Genomic DNA, 24,516 nt, shown 5'->3' on the forward strand with positions numbered 1-24,516 from the left:
ATCATTTTCCCTTTCCCAAAAGACAGGAAGAAAGAGGAATAATATTTCTCAAACACCAACATGATAAGCAATTTCTATATAATCGCATTTAATCCCCCTAACAACACTAGGAAATACAAGAATGTCTTTGAATAGATAAGGAAATTGAGGCCCAGAGAAACTAAAGGACTTGCTCAAAGCTGATCAGGAAGCGGTAAAATGGGCACCGGAACCCAGTCGAGAGTCAAATATTCGTGTTCGCTCCAGAAATGACTTGGTGTCTCCAAAGCTCTCACCCTCACCCTCCAAGGCTCTTCACAGCAACTTAACACCACTCGACGTTATATTATATGTTGATCTGTATGTTTGTTATCTATTTCCCTCACTGGAACCTAAGTTCTATGAGGGTAGGATCTTTCTATATCCTCCAAGGGTAAAACAGTACCTGACACACAGTACGTGCTCAAGTAAATATTTGTCACATGAACAAATGGAGGAATGAATAAATAAGTTGTTGAGTTAATTAATGAATTAGTAAGGGGATATAATAAAGAATTAAATGTCAGACTTTTCTTTAAAGATTTTACTTATTTATTTGAGAGAGAGAGAAGAGGGAGACTGAGTGATGGCAGAGGGGAAGAGAAGGAGAAGCAGATTCCCTGACGAGCAGGAAGTCTGACATGGGGCTCAATCCCATGATCATGACTTGAGCCAAAGGCAAGACGTTTAGCCAACTGAGTCACCCAGGTACCCCCAAATGTCAGACTTAAACGTAAATAGCATATAACTCTGGCAATAAAAAAGAAAGTGTACATAATAAATTATTTTTTCTAGGTGATCTCATACGTTTATATAATCGTATTCTCTTTAAGAACATATGCATTTAACTGTCTCAAGAGGGCTAGTTTATAGATTCTTGATACAGCTGGAAATGTTGGTAACTAATATCAGCATACTGATACCCTCAAATAGGACTGAGATTATCCAGAAAAACATTCATTTTAAAACTGGCTACAAGGAAACTTCATGAATTAATAGTATTTGTCCAAACCAAATTTATCTTTGGGTTCATCGACTCAATCACAATAATGGTTTCAGTTCGATCTTTTGAGGTTGATATTTTTACTTGAAGTTATCTATAAAAAATTGACCTTACCTGTTTGTATCTATTTGGATATAAACCATCTTTTGGTACTTCCCCCTAAGAATTAAGGCAAAGTTCAGGTATGCCACCTTTTTAAATTTCCTAAATTAAATTAAATTTCCTTCTAAAGACAGATGTCACACAAAGCCTTCCAGAAAGACAACTGGGCAGCTATATAAATCACTGAATAACCTTTGAGTCTGTGGTTCAATTTCCAGCATTTACCCTGAAGAATCATTCAAGAAGAAAAAAAAAATTAACAATCTACCTTCACAATGAAATGTTATGCATTCATTTAGAAATGTCATGCAAGAATATTTAGTGACATGAAAAGTTCATAATATATTTTTAAATTAAAAAGCAGGTTACAAAATAGTCTATAAGTCTGCTTCAAATTTTGTAGAATATATGCACATAATTGTGTGAAAATATATATATATCAAGCTATTAAAAGTGACAAACTTTTGGTCAAAGAACTAGAAATTATTTATTTATTTGTTTATTTATTTGAGAGAGAGAAAGAGAGAGCAAGCAGGGAGGAGGAAGGGGCAGAAGGAGAGAGAGAATCTTAAGCAGGTTCCATTCTCAGCCCAGAACCTGATGCACGGGTTGAATCTCATGACCCTGAGATCAAGACCTGAACCAAAATCAAGAGTCAGACACTTAACTGGCCAAGCCACCCAGGAACCCCTAGAAATAATTTATATTTTAAAAATATCTGCTTCATGGGGAGCCTGGGTGGCTCAGTGGGTTAAAGCCGCTGCCTTCGGCTCAGGTCATGATCCCAGGGTCCTGGGATCGAGTCCCGCGTCGGGCTCTCTGCTCAGCAGGGAGCCTGCTTCCCTTCCTCTCTCTCTGCCTGCCTCTCTGCCTACTTGTGATCTCTGTCTGTCAAATAAATAAATAAAATCTTTTTAAAAAATATTTTAAAAATGTTTGCTTCATGTGCATTCCTGCTTTTTCTATAATTCGCACATAGAGCTTTAGTCATAAGAAGCCATCTTTCACTTAAGGAAAGTCTAGGAAACAAGTCTGCAGTCTCCAATCTGTAACTCTAGCTTTTCTAGGTCATCTTCTAGGTCATCTTCAGGATGAACCACATCTTCTCCGAACGGCTCTGCCTTCCCATATTTCTTCCCCATCTCTCATATAAAACATCCCTGGCGATCACAGGATGAGCCTTATCTAAGTGGCTCTACTGTTCCCTCTGCAGACTTTCAGAACTGCCCTGATTTTCCACAGAAGTTACTTTTTGGAAAAGGCAACAGTGTGTGTCTACCACCTCTTTCGGTTTTCAGAAGATGTGAGGTCATGGGGAAATTTAAGGTCCAAATTTCCCCTTGGCCTTTACATCTCTTTCCATTTGAGTGAGCTACAATGCGTGTGTGGTGTGTACATGTGTGCGTGTGCACATGTGCATGCGTGTTCTGGGGACAGGCTTTGTAAATGGGTTGAAATTTGACTTTTTGTTGTGGTGGTAGCTGTTTTTAACATTTCTCTACCCCTTGTGTTTGCTGTTTTTTCACTTTGTCTGTGCTCACTCTTAGTTTTCTTTTCTGAGCACCTTCCTAGCTGGAGACCTGGTTGCAGGTATATCACACAGGACACGTACACTAATCACAGAAACGTGGCACTCATTCACATTTTATTAATGTGTCATTAATATGTGTGTTGTGCTCTTTGGCTTACGTACCATTTTCATAGAGATTATATCATTTGACCCAATGACATAGGTATTATTCTGTTTTACAGGTGAAAAAAAGACTCAGGGAAATTAAAGAACTTTCACAAGATGCTCCCACTGAGAATCAGTGAAGGGGGACAGGAATCAGATTTGTTTGCCTCCCCAAGTTTCTGACTTGAAGGTCTATGCTCTCTCCTCCCTGCAGTGAGGGCTTTCTGAGTTGTTTATTACTACAAATGATAACATGAATGAGAAGACTGATTTCACAGGTTACTAAAATGATTAAAAGGCAAATAAAACAAGAGGATTCCTCAAACCCAAAGTAAGCCAGTCACAAAAAGCAAAGTGACTCAGCTTCTCATCAAAATTGTGTCACAGAGGGGAGCGGGGACCATCACAAGGTTACCCCTCAAGTGGGAGTGAATGTTTTAGAATGCTTCTTTCTCTTAGATAACATCTTATTTCCTGTCAAATAAAAAATTCTCATTTAATCACTCAAAAGCTTTTAAAAATATCTTAATCTTCTGGTTTTTCCTCAAATGCTTTTTAAATGCTTGTTCTCAGGAAAAAAAAAAAAAAAGTGCTGAGCAACTTGGCTCCTTACCAATCTGTGGGGTTTCTAGAAAAGATTCGCTTTCACATGGTACTTCTAGTGTCCTCAATTTCAATGAGATTTTAAATTGTTTTTCTTTTTCCTACTGTCAGCCACCCTGCCTTAAAGGATGGGTATGCTTTATATTCTGAGTGGTTCCATCTGGAATCTCAGGTGCTTAGCTATAGATGTTTGGATATTGCTTCTCTGGTTGTCTCCGCACCCATATCCCTGTGACTTAGACCCCATGGTCTTCATCTATCTGCCAACAGCACAGCAAACCAGGCCTATCCGTATGTTCATTGACATTTGGTTAACGGCCCCTCATTTGTGACTGGGGCCCTGTGACAGAGTTCGCTAGTTGACCCCCAAAGATTCAAGTTCCCCATTCCCAGGGAAGGATCTGTTGCTGGCTAGTGACTGCCAGACAAGAACCATATTCACGAGCCCTCCTTGCCTATCAGTAGGCCTTATAAGTAGTTCTCACCATGTAATGTGAGCAGAAGAGATGTGTACCACTTTTAAGTTGAGATATTTAATGATTAGCTGCAAAGTCTTTCACTGTCTCTTCATCTTGGCCATTGGCTGAATGATACCAGAGTAATCTAAAAGTTACAAGATGGCCAAGCTATAACATCGAAGCTGCCTGGGTCTCAGAGCCACTGCTTAGAGGAGAGCCACCTAACCTGTGTCAGTCTGTGACAAAAATATAAAAGAAATGTTTGTTGGGTGATTCCACTGAGATTTTGGAATTACTTGTTATGACAGCTCTTTTACCCTGATCATACTGGACCTATAAGCCCAGAAAACCCTCCTCATGAGGCCTAGCTCATTAGATCTGGATCATCCCTCCTCATTAGGATCCTGGAATTCGATGAACCTGAATCTGACATGAGTATTAATGGGTTGGAGGTGGCACGATGCTACAATGGAAGTCCTGTCACTAATTCATGCCCACTGCAATTTGAGGGGAGGGGGACTATGCCTGAGACCACTAATTACCTATCAATAGCCATTATCCCCTTCTTTCTAATTCAACCCAGGTTTTGTTGGAGGTGGCAATGTGCTGGGCCACTAAAAAATGTATTTCCCAACCTCCCTTGTAGACAGAGGGATCTCACCAAATGTGATAGATAGCAAATGTCCAGTTTCCAGTTTCTGGGAAAGTTCCTTAAAGGGGAGCAATGTTAGCCAACATGCCTTTCTGACCTTCTGTCTTCTTCCTGTCCTCAATATTTTTCCAGTGCGTAGAGTTTCAAGAGCCACCTTACGACTACGAGCATGAGAGCCACACACTAAGGATGATGGGACAAAAAGACACAAAGTCTCCAGTGGCATCTTGGGCTCCCCTACCAAGTCTGGATTGCCAACCACTGGAGTTCTTGTTACGTAAGAAAAATAAACTCCTCATCTGTTGAAGCCACTGTTTTGTAGGGTTGTCTGCTCCTGCAGCAGCTAAAAGCAATCCTGTGATCCTTCGGACACAGCCCACGTCATGTATCATCCTGACAGGCTGGTCTTTCTGCCTTTCTTGGTGTGTTCTCTTCTTCTACTCAACTTAATGCTTCCCAGCCAGGACTCACACTGGACCACTGAATCTCTAAGCCCATAGGGTAACTCTTGAGAATAAAGAGCTTGCTGACCCCATTTCTAGTCATTAGCCTCAAATCCTGCTCCTTGGAGTGACACTTGGGAATTTCCAAGCTCCTTGTCTCTTCAGTATCCTCCCACTGCTGCTTCGCCTCTGCACCAGACAGCTCTGCCATCTCGGCTCCATCGATGTAATTATGGGATTTAAAAGAAACCCAAGAAGTTATTACGTTCATTCACCTGCCTCCAGGCAGGACTGTGATTAGCTCTTCCAGACACAGAGCTGACTTCCATGGGCCAGAGAAGTCTCTCACAAAGCATGACTCACTGGTAACTTCGAAGGAGTCCATTAAATCTGTTCTCAGTTTCCCAGCCAGTAAAATGGGTATTGTGATGTGAGCAGAGAACGACAAGACCTTCTGCTGAAATCCATGGAGTTTAAAGCGGAATATGATTGCTTGCTTTCTTCAGTGCTGTAAAAGACTAAAATGGCCAAACATGCCACACCTCCTCCCATTGAGAGAGTGGGTCTATCTCCCCACCCATTAAAGCTCGGTGGCCTTGTAACTTGTTTGAACCAACCAATGTGGTGGGAGGAATGTTGCATAAGCTCTAAATTCAGCCTCCAGGAGCCTTGTGGCTTCCACTCTCCTCCTCTTAGAAAGCTCCCTCAACCCCAGAAGGAATAGCGAGCCGGACTCCTGGAGGGTAAGGACCGTGGGACAGCAACACCAAGGCCCCAAACTTGTGAGTGAGGCTATCACAGACATTCCATTTCAGTCAAGCCATCAGATAATGGCAGCCACACCAATGACCACAGCAAGACCAGCAGAATGGCCCCACTGAGCCCAACCCGAAATGCCAACCCACAGAATCATGAGAAACAAGAAACTGCTGTTGCTTTAAGTCAATAAGTTTTGGGGTAACGTATTAGTTTCCCAGGCTGCCATGACACATAGCCACAAACCCAGCACTATCTATTCCCTCACTGTTCCGGAAAGGGGAAGTCCAAAATCAAGGTGTCGGCAGGACCATACTCCAGCTCTGATGCTCAAGGGAAGAAACCTTCCTTGACTCCCTGTCTTCTGGGGGTTGTCGGCAGATTCGCGTTCCCTGGCTTGTGGAGGTGTGACTCCCGTCTCTGCCTCGGTCTTCACGTGGCCTCTTTGTGTGTGTCCATGGCTCTGTGGCTCTTCTTATAAGGATGACACCGATTAGATGTGGGGCCCCCTTTAATACAGTATGACCTCACCTTAACTTACATCGGCAGAGACCCTCTTTCCAAAACAAGATGGCATTTGCAGGTACCAGGGCTCAGGAATCTTTGGGGAGAGACACAATTTGACCCACAACAGTCGGTTTGTTAAGTAGCAAAATGGAACTGATCCTGGTGCTCCTTCCTATAATTTTTGTCCTTCAAGCACAGAAACATAAAGATAATAAAATAGAAAGGATTTTCAGTTCTGAAAGATAACACCTGACAGTATCTAGACAGTTTCAGAATCTCCCCCCAAGAGAACAGATAAATAGAATATTGTATTTATCGTTAAGGGTCTCAGCGGTGGCACAAAGCAAAATTTTTTTTATCTATCAGGCAGTATCGAATCTTATCTTTATCCACGTGTTAAGACTCATTTTATGGGAATGAAACCTACATGCGCTTTCCCTCTCCGGTCAGAGCATGCTCTGTCAAGCATGCGTGTGACGTCTGCGCCAAAGTCAAAGGTCTGTTCGAACCTTCTGGTTACCGATGTCCCAATTTCTCTTCTGCCTCGTCCGAACTTTTTAAAGCTACCAGCTTCCTCCATTTCCCCTGCCCTGACTCCCCTCCAACCCTCTGAAATTTGACTTCCTTCCCCACAGCTTCACTAAAACTGCCGTTTCAGACCTTTACGCTGACCACCAGCAAGGCAAACCCAATGGCTCTTCCTTTGTCCTCTGACCTTTCGAATTGCCCTACCAGCTTGCTTTTCTAGCACTACACTGTCTGCCAGGTCTGAGCCCAATTCTTCTTCCTCTCTTTTTGTAGCTTTTCCCTCTCATACCAACTGGCAGGGGCTCATACCCTGTCCCATTATTTTCCTTTTCCCACTACATCTTCCCACCTTCACTGATGACTTCCTAATTAATAAGTGCCATCCTGACCTCTCGGGCAAGCTCCAAGACTGCATCTCGAGCTACCCTATAAGATATGTTGTATATTTTATGCTTCTCTGTATCGATCAGAGTAGGCTTGGTTATGCTGTCGTAACAAAGAGTCCAAAAATCTTCGTGGTTTATAAATACAAAGACCTCCAGGGGCACCTGGGTGGCTCAGTGGGTTAAAGCCTCTGCCTTTGGCTCAGGTCATGATCTCAGGGTCCTGGGATCGAGCCCCGCATCGGGCTCTCTGCTCAGCGGTGAGCCTGCTTCCCCCTCCCTCTCTCTCTCTGTCTACTTGTGATCTCTGTCTGTCAAATAAATAAATAAAATCTTAAAAAAAAAAAATACAAAGACCTCCAGAGAGCAAGCACCGCCTCCCCTGACTGTCCTGACTCCCAGGCATAGGCTGCGGACCCATCTGGAACACTGCTGATGGTGCAGAACGGGGAAAAGAGGACATGGCAAAGGCCAGCCGGGCTCCTGAAGTTTCACCTCCAAGTGACCACATCACCTTCAGTAAGGTGAAAAGTAAAATCCTCTCGCTGGGCAGGAGGGCTAACTATACATCAGTGCGCAGCCTCCTATGTTCTCTTAAAAAACTCTACAAGAGAAGTACCCAGTCAGCCACCCAAAACTTACTCGGATTCCAGGTTTTCATAATGACTCATTGCCACCATCCTTATCCAGTTTCCCCCGAATGGAAATCATGGCGTTATCTCTTTTAGAAATCTCACCTTTCCCAGTTACAAAAATTCGTAGGAAAATTTGGAAAATATACATACCATGCAAACACACGCTTCACATGCCAGGAAACAAAAATCATCAGTCATACAACAAACTCCCCAGGTGTAACACGGATAACCCATCCACATATGTCCTTCTGGTCTCCTTATCATATGCATTGATCTGTTATCTGTACAGGGAGATATATACATATTTATTTTTCGATAAGAATGATTTCATACCATACACACAGCTCTGTGGCTATCAAAATCTATCAAGATCACTGCAATATTTTCTTTTCTTCCGTTTTGAAAAATAGCATGGTAATGACTTGCAAATTTAAGTATCCTGCTCTGACCGCTCTCCTGAGTCTCAGATTTCTAAATAAACCTGCATAATGGGAAATTTCCTACTACTATATTCCCTACATAGTAGAAAATTCCATTTGCATTGTTCATAAGCATCTTAGACGTAATATGCCTCCAACTAAAGTCTTGATTCACCCTGAAAGCCTGCTCCTCACCCAGTCTTTTCAATTTCTGTGCAAAGCATCCACGTCCTGGGGTGCTTGCGTGGCTCACTGGGTTAAAGCCTCTGCCTTCCGCTCAGGTCATGATCCCAGGGTCCTGGGATCGAGCCCCGCATCGGGCTCTCTGCTCAGCGGGGAGCCTGCTTCCTCCTCTCTCTCTGCCTGCCTCTCTGCCTCCTTGTGATCTCTGTCAAATAAATAAAAAATAAAATCTTAAAAAAAAAAAGCACCCCTGTCCACCCAGAACTCTGACCCCAGAGACATGGTGATTTGTCTTTTTCTCCCACTGTTCCTGGACCACATCTAACCCATCTGCTCAATCTCCAAGCTGTATCTCTGACCTGACAGCCCTCTCCCCTGCAGACCCAGCTGCCACCACCACCGGTCCCCTAGAACCGGACTCCTTGTCCCTACCCTTTGCTTCTCTGTGGGCAAGCCAGAGCGCACTTTTAAACAAAAGTCAATTGAGTCACGCTTCTATTCCAGAAACATTCCCACTGCACTGGGAGTAATACTTAAACTCTCCCCACAACTTGGAAGGATTTGGTTGCTGTCTACTTTTTTCCTCATCTCTCCCACTCTCCCTTCACCTGCTCTACTCCAGACACACGGGCTCTCTCTTTCCTTCTAGCACACCAGACTTACTCTTACTCCAGCCACGGCCCTTGCTGATTCCCCCGCCCAGTCCTGGTCCCCGTCACTGACCCACTCGGGGAGGCCTCCCTCGTCCATTCTTTTGAGGTATCCACACTCTCCACACGGCTCTTGAGCATTCTCTGCATAGCACTCATTTTACCTGTATTTCCTTATTTCTTTCCTGCTTTACTTTATGATCTTCCCACTGGAAAATAACCTCTTTTATTTTTTTTTAATTAAAGGTTTATTTATTTTATTCAGAGAGAGAGCAAGTGTGTGAGAGGGGCTGGGGCAGAAGAGAGGGAAAGAGAATGTCAAGCAGACTCCACGCTGAGCGCAGGACTGATGCAAGGCTCCATCTCTTGACCCTGAGATCACAACCCAGGCCAAAATCAAGAGTCCAAGAGTCGGTCGCTGTACCAACTGAGCCACCCAGGCTCCCCTGGAAAAAGACTTCTTGTAGAACAAGAACCTTGTCTGTCTTGCTCGTGGCCCTATCCTTGACCCTTAAAATACTGCCAGGCACACAGCAGACTATAGTCAATGTTCATGACACGAGCTAATGAGTAATGATTTAGGTGCTTCTCAAGTCCAGTAGATTTCCTTTGAAGTATCTGGGGACACAGTCCCCTCTCAGTCCTTTCTCGTGACCAGAGCCTAATCTCAGACCTCATCACCTCACCATGGGGATGACTGCAGCTCCCTCCAGATCCATCTCACTGAGCTCCCTCTACCCTACCCATTCCGCTCCTGGTTGGCCAGTTAATCTTCCCATTACACCAGTTTCATCTGTCCCTCCCTTCCCCATGCCTCTGGGCCTGGCTGAACCCCTCCAGGGCTGGAGGAATTCCCTCCATCCTGCCCAGGGTTCTGTCAACACTCCAGCCCTGCTCCCCACCCAGCCACAAGAACTCCATCTCCTGCGTTCTCTTATGTCAAGCTGCTCACTCCCGTTGAATTCTGGGGAACAGATACTGGTTGCTATTTTTTCCCTCCTCATGCTGCCTAGAGAAAGTTAAAGACAATCAAAAAAAAAAAAAAAACTCTTGTAAGTTGAACAAAGTGATTGGCGAGAGAGCCACACACAACAGGTAAAGTGGAAACGCCCTGTAAAGGGATAGCGTGAGAGCAGGCAGCGATGTGGAACAAAAGAGGGCAATACTAGTAGGTCAAGCAACACAGTGAGGACCTCAACAGGGAGGCGACAATCTTGTTCCTGCAGAGAACAGATGACCGCCACTGCCTTAAAACATGTCTGTGAACTCGCCGGAGAAGGTACTTTTTTAGTGGACTTTGAGCCTGATGTTTTCTGCGAGCAGAAGGGAAAGCAGACGGTCATGCTGGTGCACATCCCTGCCCGGTGATAAGCACCCCGTAGGCAGCTCTGGTTGGCCTCCCCAGGGACCCGGGACCCCAGGGGGAGGGGCTACTATCTTGGTGAGAGCTCAACTTCTCTTGAGTTCTCAAGGACAGCACCAAGAACCCAAGACAGACAGCTCAAACACTTCTACCACAGAAGGGGTTTTCTGGGTGCAGACTGCTGCCCTGTGACCTGTGCCCTGTCACAGCAAAACAAAGTGGTGATTTGGAGGACAGACCTGCTATCTATGGCCATTCTTCCCATTTTTTCTCACAGGAGGTCTGGTGCCCCAGGGGACTACATCTCCCTGTTCAAACAGGGGAGAATCCAGCCCGACCGTGCAGTCCTACCCATGCCAGAGAAGCCACACACTTCTTAGCAAACACCATACCCTCTTTTGCTAATCTACCTACTTTTTCTAATCAAAAGTCCAGGCAATGAGGCAGACTCTTTATTCTATGTTTTAAAAACCATATTACTGGGGCACCTGGGTGGCTCAGTTGGCTAAGGGTCTGCCTTCAGCTCAGGTCATGATCCCGGGGTCCTCGGATTGAGCCCCATGTCCAGATTCCTGCTCGGCGGGGAGTCTGCTTCTCCCTCTCCCTCTCCCTTGGCCCCTAACCCTGCTCATGCTCTCCCTGTCTCTCAAATAAATTTTAAAAATAAGATCTCTAAAAAATGACATATTATTTAAAAATAAACATGTTATCAACTCAACTCCTTATCTCAGGTCAAATGCAAATCATCAGATGGAGGAAAAAAAAATTTTTTTTAATTTCCTGGCTTTTCCAGGAAATGAATAATGTGACTATAATGTAAGGAGTGATTGAAAAAAGCATGACCAGACTGTACACATCTAAATACCTGGTGTTGGTTGTTTCTTTTTTCTTTTTTTAAAAAAGATTTTATTTATTTATTTGACAGACAGAGATCACAAGTAGGCAGAGAGGCAGGCAGAGAGAGAGGAGGAAGCAGGCCCCCCGCTGAGCAGAGAGCCCGATGTGGGGCTCCATCCTGGGACCCTGAGATCATGACCTGAGCCGAAGGCAGAGGCTTTAACCCACTGAGCCACCCAGGGGCCCCTCATTGGTTGTTTCTTACAATGTCACCCAAGAAGGGCAGTGCAGTCTATTCTGATAGAGCGGTCCTCCTGAAATCATCTTTGGAGTTCTTCTTGGCAACTGCTTTCATAGTTACTCTAAGAGGCCTTTAAAAACCAGCTCCGTGATTCTACAGTCATATCTTTCCATTAACTCAAACTGAGATTATCTAATTTCACAGACCTGATCATATGCTAATGACTTTGGCTCATGCCAGAAACCACACAATATATCATTTATGGATGTGTGCCCATGCGTGCGCACACACATACACACACTAAAAGTACAACTTGGTGGTAGTGCTGGCTTCTGGAGGAGCAAAAGAAAGAACAGGATGGGGGAGCAGAATACAGGGCCTTCAGATTTATCTGTAATGTCCTTTTTTTTTTTTTTTCCATTTAGAGATATCTAAGACAAAAGTCACAAATGTTGGGACACCTGGGTGGCTCAGTCAGTTAAGCGCCTGCCACCTGGTCTTACTCAGCTCAGGTCGAGATCTCAGGGTCGTGAGATAGAGCCCCGAATGGTGCTTACTTTAAAAAAAAAAAAGTGGGGGCACCTGGGTGGCTCAGGGGGTTAAGCCTCTCTGCCTTCGGCTCAAGTCATGGTCTCAGGGTCCTGGGATCGAGTCCCACATCGGACTCCCTGCTAAGCAGGGAGCCTGTTTCCCACTCTCTCTCTGCCTGCCTCTCTGCCTACTTGTGTTCTCTCTCTCCCTCCCTCTGCCAAAAAATAAATAAAATCCTTTTTTTTTTTTTTTAAGTGACCAAAAGTTCACATTTGTTCATTCTGTTCAGCAGGCCCTGGGGTACCTGCCATGTTACCACCTCTCTAAATTTGCTACATTTTTGAAACTTTCCAAGTAAGGGAAAAAGCAGATTCTCCATCAAGGGAAAAAGATTTTATGCCACTGAGCTTATTTTTTTAGAATAAATGTACTCTAAACTTTGAGAGCAATTCTTAAAGGACCTCCAAGAACGTTCTGGATGGATTCTGAGAATAAGTAGCACGAAGCCAAAATGACCACTTGAAAAGCACAATGCCCCAAAGGGCAAGGCTAGGAGACAAAGGAAGTCTCCCTCCTTTCCCAGTCCATAATCTTGGGTCAATGTCCTTGTTCCTTGCAGGCAAGGCCACGACTTCCATGACCTGCTTAGAACAGAGTGAGGCTCATTAGCTGGAGTGCATTCATGAATACGACCTCAAACTTAGGAGCCTAGGATCTGCAAAGCCTTCCAACTCATCCATGCACCAGAAAGTCAACAGATGGAAGAAAGAAGTTGATTACAGTGCTGCATTTCTTGATCTAGTTCCAGTCTAGCCTGAATACCATTAGGTAACCTGTTCCCTATTTTTTATCTTTGACCTCTTGCATAGGAAGAACAATAAATTTTATCCTTCGGATGATAAGAGCACTTGTGAAGCCTCTCCAGGTTTCTGAGCAGAGCGACACTAACATGTTGTATAAACATAAAGTCAATCCCAGAGCCAGAGGGACCCAAAAAAGTGTGGAAAAAGGTCAGTCTATGTACACCCAGATCCAAGAGGAAATACAGTGAATGATGTCATCTGGATCTTATTTGTGATAGAAAGGGATTTTGATTCCCTACCTGCCATTTCACCTCAAAGAGCAAGAGTTCATGCAAAGGACAGGTAGATTAGATTAGATTGTGATGGTAGAAAGTGAGTGAAAGTGTGACAACTAGAATCTAAAAGAGAATGAAGAAAGTTAAGTTGCTAGAACAATCTACCTTTATCATTAACCTACCCATTCAATGAATAAAGGAAGAAACGAAGGAAGATGGAGGTTACCACCATCTTTAGTTGTCTATCAGGCAAAAGAAGGAGAAATGTATGACCATTTTAATCCCTGAAGCAGGACTTCAGAGGTAACACAAGGATCTGGCAGAGAAGCTAAACAGGAAGAAGTAAGAGACATTGAAGGGCAGGGGTCAAGCTTGCAAATAAAGATTTAAAAGAATGATAAAATCCACCAGGGGTGTGAATGTTAGGAAATGATCAGTCTTCGGGCTAGGGTGCTAGGGGAAGCAGAAGTAACTGTAACTTTTCTGGGAGACAATTTGTCCATGTGTATCAAAAGCTTAAAAAAAGTTTCTTTCCTTTGACAAGGCAAGGCCACTCCCAGAATTTCTAAGGTAGCACTAACACATCAAGATGTATGTTTAAGACATTCCATCAACCTCTGTCTATTATTGCGAAAAAACTAGAAACTCTCTTGAGGCACAATAAAAGAAAATGAATTCAATAAATCATTGTCTATGCAGTCAGGGCAGTTTTACAGGGCCTTATGCAAATGATAGTGTAGATCTACACTGACTGACATAGAAAGTTGTTCAGGGTATTTTAAAATTTAAAAAAAAAAAAGCCCTAAAGCAGATGCACAATACGATCTTATTTTTATAAAAAATGGGAGGATATACATGCAAAGGTTAGCAGCTGTGATTTATGGGTGGTCGACATTTTTGCTTACTTGTTTCCTATTTCTGATGTTGAACGTGGATGGAAAGAACAGAAGTCAGGGCAAGCTCTGTTTCTGCCACCACTAATCCTGCTTTTCTGGTCCTGCGTCTGATCTGAATGCAATAAGACACAATATCCTATGCCAACTTTATCCATTTGTTTGATTTCACCAAACGCAGGTGTACAGATGCCTTCATATGCACTTTCAGAAATTTCAGCCTGTTTTTAGTCTGTGTGTCCCCAAGTTGTCCAAACAGCCAACTGTACCACTACAGAGCAAACTCCAGAAGCAGAAGGACCACACTTGCCACAACTGTATAAACGTGTGTATTTCCCTAGACCCTAGAGAACACTCGTGGCTGCTGGTTGCTAATAAATTAGACTAGACACTTGTGGGAACGGACAAAGTACATCTGTTGCTTTAACCCTTTCCTACTGACCAAAACATAATAAGCTCCTGATCGTTTGCCACTGAAAAGAACTAAGGGCTCCCATTTCTTAGCCTTCTTTGGCAAGAAGTCTGAGCATCACATCCCTGCCTCCTCACAATCCCTGTTAAACAAGAGGACGGGAAGATGGGGAGCTCGTCACATGACCCCATTCCACCACTAGCTCTATCTGGGGAGCTGAGATGGTAGACCCGGGTCCCTGGAGCTCCACCTCTCCCCCCAGGTGATGCAATTATATTTGCTTTCCACAGGTAACCACATGATGCAATTATACATCTATGTTCCATGGATAAGTGAACCGTCGCTCGGCAAATGCATGTGAACTGTCAGAACTAAGAGAACTCCAAAGGAAGGACATGTCACCCTGGCAGAAGGTTCTTTCATTTGCACTTGACGCCCAAAGTTCAAGGAGCTGTCCCAAGAACGTGGAAGAAAGCAATTCGGAAAGTGAAGACCAAAATCCGGAGTTTGATTGCCTAAAGTCTCGTGTGTTGGCCATTGGTCTAGAACATGTCTGACAAATCCAGCAGTTCCAGAAAACACCAAGACCCCACTCTGTCCTCACTACTAACGAACAGCACTGCTTCCCTGCTGATGTGCATTTAAACATAGATTTCTACGCCTATGATATCTTCACAGACAAAATAGCATACATATACTTCTCAGGGAGATCTCTATACCTTCATCTTGTTCTGGTCCTTATGCCCAAAATCATTGGGATTCTTGAATGCAATGTTTTCGTGGTTCCTTGTTTTTATCTTCCATAAAATAATGGTGATTATTTTGTCCCTTTTCTACAACAGTGCAATGTAGACAGATAAAGTTCTTAGCACAATGCTTGGCACATAGCAAGCAGTGACTAAACATTACTTATTTTATTATTATCTTAAAACAAAACTGAGATGACAGCATGGGATAGAGATTAAAGGAGAGGATTTTGAAGCCAGGCTGCCTGCATTTGAACCCTAGCTCTGCCCTTCATTAGCTATTTTGTGACTTTGGACAATTTTTAGGACTTCTCTGTACTCAGTTTCTCCATGTGTAAAATGGAGGTAATAATTATTCATAATTCATGGGGTAAATGAATCATAATGTGCCAAGATTTAAACTGCCATACAGTAGCCATGTCATAAGTATAAGCTGTAATTATTTATTCCTTTCAATCCTGAGTGTCCAGAAGATCCTTTATGTTTTTTCTGCCTTCTGACTTTTGCTCTCTTTACCTAGAGTCCTTAATTTACTTTAATATGTGCCAGATTCTATTATCTCTTCTGTGTGTGAAAGAAAACCAGATTTCACTTAATGAAATTTCAAAATATTAATAATAATTTTTATAATCTATGGAAGCACTAAATGCCAGGAAAGAAGAAGGGTAGTTGATAAGACTTGTTGCTCATACAAGGACTGTATTATGACATTTAAGGCAGCGGTGTTTGAAATCCCAAATGCAAACATTACCGTGAATTTCTTAACTCAACCTAGTCTTTCTTCTGGGCACAGGAATTCAGCCACAATTACATAGAAAGGAAGAGGAGTACATGACACTTATACAAAATTAAATTTTACTTCTCCAGCTCAGATCTTTTCCCTGTATCTCCCTGAGACATGGGTTCTAGAGAAATGTTTAACTGTAACGAGTCATACGATTGCATCATACAATTTTACTTTGTGCTCAAAACAAAACAGAAAGACCTATAGGATGGGACTCTCTACCAACATGTGGATTTCCAAAATATGGGAATTTAGGCTTCATCAGAGCCTGGGAGAGCCATGGCAATCGTGGGGCATGGGCACTGGTGGGTGTTCCCAGGTTCCTATTTTGCTTTGGCCCTGCCCCTAAACTGAGCAATGTTGCTTACAGGAAACCACAGAATTTGGGAACAGTGGGGGACACTCATTTCCTACTGTGAGTTAGTCTGCTCACTCTTTCCTGAGGTTGGTGCAGGCAGAACTGAGCTCTTTACAGATAAAAATTTCAATATATCAGATTTGAATATTTCCATAACAAGAAGCATGCTGATTTTACCCCCCTCCCCAATAAACATTTTTCAAGGGATAGTTCATCTCATGCTGAATAGAAAGGTGAAAAAATAGGGACTTCTAATAGGAACCCATGCTAAAGGTAGTGAGGGCCATATTTCAACACTGAGTAGGCATGCAAGGGAAAACATTCTCTTTCCCAACTGCAAAATTGCAAAATGTCACATTGGTGGTTTAAAAAACCAATGAGAGCGCAGAAGAGTTTGTCAGGGCTGCTAATGAGATGACAGTTTTTTTAAAAAAGTAATTCCCTGCTTGCTTTTATGGGGAATTATCATGGCTCATGCATCTAGATAGCTCATATGCCCAATTAAGAGCACAGTTTCTGGAGGAGTCGGTAATCTCTACTACTGTTGCTTGCGTGGGCTTGACCCAATCACATGGCCTTTTGCACACTTCCTCTCCAGGATTCATGGTCCTTTTATATGAGCTTTCATGAGAGTCTCCCAGAATTCTTGTAAGGATTTAGTGGTATAAGCCCTGAAGCACATCACAGTGTCTGGGACAGAGGAAGGGATCAAAAAAGGGTGAGTTTTTTTTTTTTTTTAAGATTTTATTTATTTATTTGTCAGAGAGAGAGAGGGAGAGAGAGCAAGCACAGGCAGACAGAATGGCAGGCAGAGGCAGAGGAAGAAGCAGGCTCCCTGATGAGCAAGGAGCCCGATGTGGGACTCGATCCCAGGACGCTAGGATCATGACCCGAGCCGAAGGCAGCTGCTCAACCAACTGAGCCACCCAGGCGTCCCAAAGGGTGAGTTTTTATATGATACTAATACTAGTTATGTCCTTACCAATCCACTCCTTTGCACAATACTTTCTGCTAAGCTCCTTCGTATAACGCTCACCTGATACACAAATGCTTCAAAAGGGAAAGCAGACCCTCCCCACCCCCCAAGGAATATCGAATCCTTTTCCTTGCCTGAGGATTAGGGAACCTTCTCTACTTCACTTGAATGGGGCTCTTCCTGTTCAAATTGTATCCCACACCCTGTTCCATGGGGTGTGTCTGGTGAGCTCAGCACCGGGGTGGAAGTCATATGCGGGAGAACACCCACCCCAGCAGCTCCAACCTGTCGCTGGCAACAGCAGACCCAGCCCAAAGTGCTCTCCAACGTCAGCTTCCTCTCCTACCCTTCTCCCCTCGGCTCTCAAAAATGACAATGTTAGAGACAGTGATGAAGCGGGTGGCAATGTCAATGGGGACAGCTGACATTTAACACGTATTCTGAGCCACGCACTACAGACACTGTGTAGACATGATTTCACTCAACCTTCCCAACAGTCATAAGAAGTAGGTCCTATGATTATCCCCTTTGACGTATAAAGAAACCCAAGTTTAGGGACATTAAATAACAGGCCCGGGGTCACACCATGTGTAGCAGGGGCCGCTCTGCAAGCAGGCCTGAGACCAGCTGAGACCTTTATTCTTTTTTTTTAAAAAAGATTTTATTTATTTATCTGACAGAGAGAGATCCCAAGCAGGCAGAGAGGCAGGCAGAGAGAGAGGAGGAAGCAGGCCCCCCGCCGAGCAGAGAGCCCGATGCGGGGCCCGGTCCCAGGACCCTGAGATCATGACCTGAGCCGAAGGCAGCGGCTTAACCCACTGAGCCACCCAGGCGCCCCTGAGACCTTTATTCTTAACCCCGAGCCCATGTCCAACCCCATGGCTGCATTCGAGTGTCTACAGCATTAGTGCAGGCTGTTCCCCCCAGATCAACTCCACCAAACCCCACAGCCTCCAACATCTTTCTGTCCCAGCCACGCCTCCTGACCTAAAATTCACAGGACAGAGGAGCCTCAGCAGTGCAAGTGAGACACCCATCACTAACTACACTTGGGTTCCCGTACTCCCCAAATGAACTCATTGCCCTTTCTGGTTTGCAACAGCCATGAACCGTAATGCAAAACCAAACCAAAACAAAAACAAACAAACATCCCCATAGGCAGAGATTCCTGAGGACTTCATGCCTCTTAACTAGTACCTTTAGTACTCTAACATTAACACATAAGGCACATTAATAATTAAATTCATTTTAAAGATGAAGAAATAGGCACCAAGAATGCTTTGCCCACAGCTACCCAGCAGGTGGACATCAACCAGCAATGAAGCCGAGTGGGCCCTGGGGAGGTCCTTACCGCCTGACTATTGGGAGCATCTAATGCCCCGTGGCTGCAACCTCCCCACCCGCACTCCTTACACACGTACTGTGCCAACGACCCTCTCGCCGGCTCAGCTAAAAGAGGAATAACACGTCCTAGAGCCCCGAGGGCACCGTACAATTATAAGTTGACCCTTCAGGCCCAGGTTCAGGTTCATGTTATCTTTTCACCGGACAGTCTCAATTTCTCAGGGCAAGACAAAAAGGTCCCCCAATACTTGTCAGCAGTTCTCAGTGGAGGGACTGCAGCTGCGGCACCTTGGCGAGAACTTGGAGCTGCAAACGTGCTCGCATTGAGTGGTGCCACTTGGATTATGCCTCGGACGCGGAGGTGGATTCACTGTCCTCCGCTCGTTGCCGGAGCGCTGGAAATGCAAAAAATGCCAGCCACAGGCCATTCCTTTTTGTTTATTTAACTGGAGAATTTTTTAAAAATCACTTTTTCCACTTCACGGCTCCTTTGGACCAGGGAATAAAAATAGCGAAGTCAACAGGAGCCAAACTTCTTGGCCGGGGCGGGGGTGGGGCGGGGGTGGGGGGGTGAAGAGCCCAACTCATAACAGCCAAAGTCCTCCAGCCGCTGCCTGGAAACTCAACTCTCATTGCAACCGCTTCTCCACTTGCCCCATCTCACAGCGGCCTCCAAGGCCGGCGCAGTTGAGAAGGAAGTCCGCGGCGAGCCCAGCAACAGCTCACCCCGCGCCCTTCACCCTGCCCGGAGCGGCCACCTGTGCGAGGCGGGGTCGGGGAGGGAGGTGGCCCCGAGGGCTCGCTCAGGGAAGGGACGCTGGTGGCCGGGACACTCGGGAGGGCTGGAATCCTCAGGGAGGAGCGCGGGCGGGGGACGTCGCGCGCGGAGACTGTCGCGCGCTCAGCGGCCCCAGCGCGGCCGCCTCGCCGGGGGGCAGGGGTCGCTCCGAGGGTCTCAGGTGCACCCCATCTTGGCGTCCCCGGGACTCGGTCCCCGCTGGGTCCGCCGGGGCGGTGCGGCGGCGCAGCGGGGCGCGTCTTACCTGTTGATCTTGAGCGCGAACGCGCGCCGCTCTGCGCCCGGCAGCGTGGCCATGGCCCGCGCGCGGCTGGTCGGCCTCTAGGGGCGCGGGGCGCGGACGGCGGGGGCCCGGCGCGCCGCGGAGCCGCTGCAGCGCACGCCGAGCGGGACGCGAGCCTCATCTGTCAGTCGGCGCTGGAAACTTCCGCATTTCCACCTTCGGCGCTGCGGTCACCGCGGGGGAGGGCCCAGCCTCGGAGCGGCGGCCGCGAGCCCGGCCAGCCCCCCGGCGCCCGGCCCCGCACGCAACGAGCGGCGGGCGAGAGGGTGTGGACACGCCGCGGAACTGCCCTCCGGATGCTCCGACCGACGGCGCGCTCCGGCCGGGGCCCTGACCTCCGGGCAGAAGCGAGCGCGGGCGGAGGGCCCCGCGACCCCGGGCCAGGCCGGAAACTCCACCTGCCCGGAGCCGCCGGACTGCCAGCGCGCGTGGGCACGAGGGGCAACGTGCTGGCCGCCCGCCCCGCGCCCTCGGCCCGGCTGCCGGCTCGGGAAGCCAGCCCTGCGCGTCTGGGGCTGGGCCTTCGGAAGGGTCCGCTCCAAGCCTGGGGGGCAGAGGGGGGGGGGGGGGGGGGGGGGGGGGGGGGGGGGGGGGGGGGGGGGTGGGAAGAGGCAGATTTGAAAACAAAAACCAACCAACCAGCCAACCAGCCTACAAATCAACTTCTTCAAAAGATGGGTCCCGCAACCTTCCTGGGGCACTTGATGTAAATATAATGAATCCAGCCAAGGAATAAACATTGTAAGTCATTCCCTAACATCCCTTCGATTTTTTTTTTCTTTCTTCTTTCTTTTTTTTCTTTTTCTTTCTTTCTTTTTTTCCCAACAGAAGGATAAATGCCTTTCTCTGGGAAAACCCTGCACGCCTCTTTCCTGTGGTTCAAGAATATGCTGCGGCCCTGTTTATTTCGCTTTCAGACTGAGAAGTCTGCTAAGAGGCCAGGCCCAACTCAAGAAAAATCAGAAAAGTCCCAATGCTCACCAGAGTGGGAAAGTACATGTTTATTTCAAGTTACTGGTTTGCTCTGAGTTTTGCTATAATAGAGCACTCTCTAAATTCTGCCTCTGTTTGGCAACTTGCCCTTTAAAAAATACTAAAGCAAGATATTTTTGGTTCAGAGCTACACTGGTGCCCGGTGTGACTGCTGACCATTGGAACAGATGGTTAGTCTGAATTCAGGTGTGCTATGTAAAATGCGCATCGGATTTTGAAGACAGTGTAGAAAAAATAATGCAAAAATATCCTGTTAGTGATTTTTTTTACATTAATTGAATGTTCAAATAATAGTTTTGATATTAGGCAAACAAAATATTAAAATTATTTTCACCTGTTTGTTTTTCCTTCTTTAAAATGTGGCTTGTGTGAATGAAAATTTAAATTACACGGGTAGCTCACATGTGACAGTCACACGTATGTGTGTGGTTGTCGTTGGCAACCTAATGTATTAGTAAAACACCTGAGGACTGAATTGAGTCTCTTCTTGATCACCTTCCTCTTCTCCGGGTTTGGCTGGCTCTGTTAGATTAGTAATTCCTCAGAGCAGGTCAGGTGACATTTCCCTGTAAGTATCAATGCCTGTGGGGCACCTGGGTGACTCAGTCAGTTAAGTAAGCATCTGCCTTGGGATCGGGTCCTGATCTCAGGGTCCTGGGATCGAGCCATGCATCAGGCTCCCTGCTCAGTGGAGAGCCTGCTTCTCCCTCTCCCTGCCACTCTGCCTACTTTTGCTCTCCCTCTCTCTCTTCTCTCTGTCAAATAAATAAAATCTTTAAAAAATTTTTTTTTTAAAAATCAATGCCTTTAAGCACATAAGACAAAGTTCTTCCGTCCAACGTGATTATATAGGCTATGAAAAAAGATCCAAAGAAAAGAAAGCTTTTTGTAATGTGGAGTTTCTGGCTTTCAAAAATTCTGAGTTTCTTTACTGCACTGGGAGCTGTAAGCCAACATTTAGATCTAGGGATGCTGAGAGAACAATTCTGTGGTGACTTCTCGAACTGGGAGCAAATGGGTGATTTGTAGGCAATTCTTCACACCAGAATCTTGAGTCTGCTGTGTACCAGGTCGGCCTTTCATATGGTTTCTCGGAGTTTCTAAATGTTTGTGACACAGGCGTGCCTACACAGCCAAAATATTCTGGTTTCCACATAAACACAAATAAAATGTAATGAGAGTATCTCAAGTTTTCAGAATTTGCAATCAAGGAAAACTTTTTCTGGAGGGGGTGGGTAGGTAAGGGGGAAGGAACCATAAATTCTCCCACCTTACACCTCTCAGGCTCCATACAACTTGGGATTGGATACCTAATTAGAAAGGTTAGGCCAGCATTACACTCCATGCTGTCCATTCTCGGATGGTTAGAAATGACTCCAAATTTCCTCAATAGCCTTTTAACAATTCACTGTGAGTATGTTTTCCACTAATTTAGTCAGATGCCTATTTTTAAAATGTATCTGCTCTGGGATACATTCACAGATCACAGATCATTAGCTAAAGCCCTGGCTTCTCACTATTTCTTAAGTTCCCTGTAGTCGGGTGTCTCTCTTGGCCGCCCACTCTGTCCAAAATGCACTCTAGAAAGCCTCCTTCTTTCCACACCAAGGACCTCTCATGGCCTTCCTCTTCCTCTGCATCTCTATGTCATCGATTTTGTTTTCATCTTCATAAAATTCCTCTCTTTACTTTTTTTTTTTTTTTTTTTTTTTTAAGAGAGAAAGAGAGCGAGCTCTGGGTGGGGAAGTCAGGGAAGGCACAGAGGGAGAAGGAGAGAAAGAATCTTAAGCAGACTCACACCCAGCACAGAGCTGATTCAGGGCTCCATCACACGACCCTGAGATCATGAACTAAGCTGAAATCCAAAGCTGAATGCTTAACCAACTGAGCCACCCAGGCATCTACCTCCCTTGACTTCTATACCAGATGTAATGTCCATCATGGCAAATTCTCCTCTCGCTTTCCCTATGTCGCCTTCTTACCTCTCTGGAAAGCCAGCCTCTTTCTTGGGCATCTTGCATATTTTATTTAACAAACAAATAACACTTACCTTGTACGAGAGCCTGTTGTGAGCCCTTACAAATATTAATTAATTAGTTAATTACAAGCATTAAGTGAGAACATTATGCCTACTTTGCAACCAGGAAAACTGAAGCTCGGAGAGGTTAAGTGATTTGCCCAAGATTACAAACTAGTAAGGGACAGAGTCATTTCCAATCCTAAATGCGTCCACTTAACTATCCTAAAACTAACACTCTCCATCCCCTCTACCCAGTTATTTGTAACCTGGCTGTCCCTTTGTGATCACTCATTTCTGCTGATGGCCCTCTTTCCCCGTTTGCCAGTTCGAGAAGTTTGGAGTCATCTAGGGTGGGAAAAGCAGGAAACCTGCATTCTGGCTCCAGCTTTTTACAAACCGTGTGACCCAGAGCCGGTCACCCCCCGCTGGGCTGACCCAGCCCTCTGCCTCAGGCTGACGCCATCTGCTTGCCTCCCTCTGAACTCTGAACGCGTCAGCTCTAACTTCTTCCTCTTCTTTACCCTTTGGGTCTCATCGTCCACCAAGCCCTGGTATTTATGCTTCAGAAACCTCACTCCTACTTAGTGTCCTTGTCCTCGCTCCTTCCCCTTGGGCCAAGCTCTCAGCGATCAACCTCTGGGTAACAGCACAAAGAAAATTTTTTAATGGCCTCCCTGCCTGTCGCTTCTTTTTATTCTGATTGAATCAGACTCTACCGTTGTATGAATTTTGCTAAGACACTTGATTCATCATCTTCTTTCCCTGCTTAGTTAACTTTGGTGACTTCTCATAGCGCTACAACCAAGTGTGTTCTCTGCAACTGGTTTTTTTATAGACCCACCCTATGTAGCTAATTCTGAACCTCACCTCTCTGTAGAAGCGAAGAAGATCTTCTGGCCTTGGGCCTTCTTTGCTGGTGTCATTCTTCCTGCCTTCCTCACCTGAAGTCCTAGCCAGTCTCTCCTGATCCTTCAAAGTCTGAATGGAGTTTATACCCTCCACCTCTACCTGAAGGAGTATGTCTTTCAATGTGACAGCACCTTGAACTAGCTAGAAAAGGTAGGTTATCGCCAAAGAACACAACCTAGTGGAATTTAAGGTCCACAGGACTGCAAAGCAAAGTGTGATCATTTGCACAACTCCTTCTTTATTCCCCGAGCCATTTAAGATTGTGTTCATCTGTCACCTTCTGAGAGCATCTGTTTAACACTCGAATGCCCCCTCCTCAGCTCTGACACTTCTAACTCCGTCTCCAATTTTGTTTTTCTCTATAGGACTTTCTCACTATCTGACATACTCTAAGACTTATTAATTTATGTTTATTATCCCTCATGCTTCTAGAATATGATTCCATAAGTGCAGAGGATTTTGTTTTATCCACTGCTCTACCTCTATTGCCTAGAACAATGCTTGATGCACAGTAAATGTTTGACAAGAACTCATTGAATAAATGAATGCACACTTGACTCAGTATTGAACACAGATCACACACTCAGTATTTGTTAAAGTGAACTTGGATGGGAGTGATCGAGTTTCCTGTGTCTTTCGGAAGAAAGTAAGACTCTTTTCTTATTCTCTTGAGTTTTTCAGCTGTGCCTTTGTCTGAAATCTCTGTATTTCTCTCTTGGGTGGAGAAACGAAACCAGCAGGTAGATTATTACAAGAAAGTATATATTTGTATTATTGTTTTGTCATTGACAACAGATATGGAGAGATTTGCGTGCTGGCATTTAAATCCAGCCATAACTCAACCATGAGATATGGAATTCCTATTTTCTCTACTTTATTCCTTATACTGTTACAAGAAATCTGTAAGTATGAAAAGAATATAGAATAGGAAACT

Source organism: Enhydra lutris, unplaced genomic scaffold (assembly GCF_002288905.1).
Source record: "Enhydra lutris kenyoni isolate GAN:26980312 unplaced genomic scaffold, ASM228890v2 scaffoldscaffold33, whole genome shotgun sequence".
Lineage (NCBI taxonomy): Eukaryota > Metazoa > Chordata > Mammalia > Carnivora > Mustelidae > Enhydra > Enhydra lutris.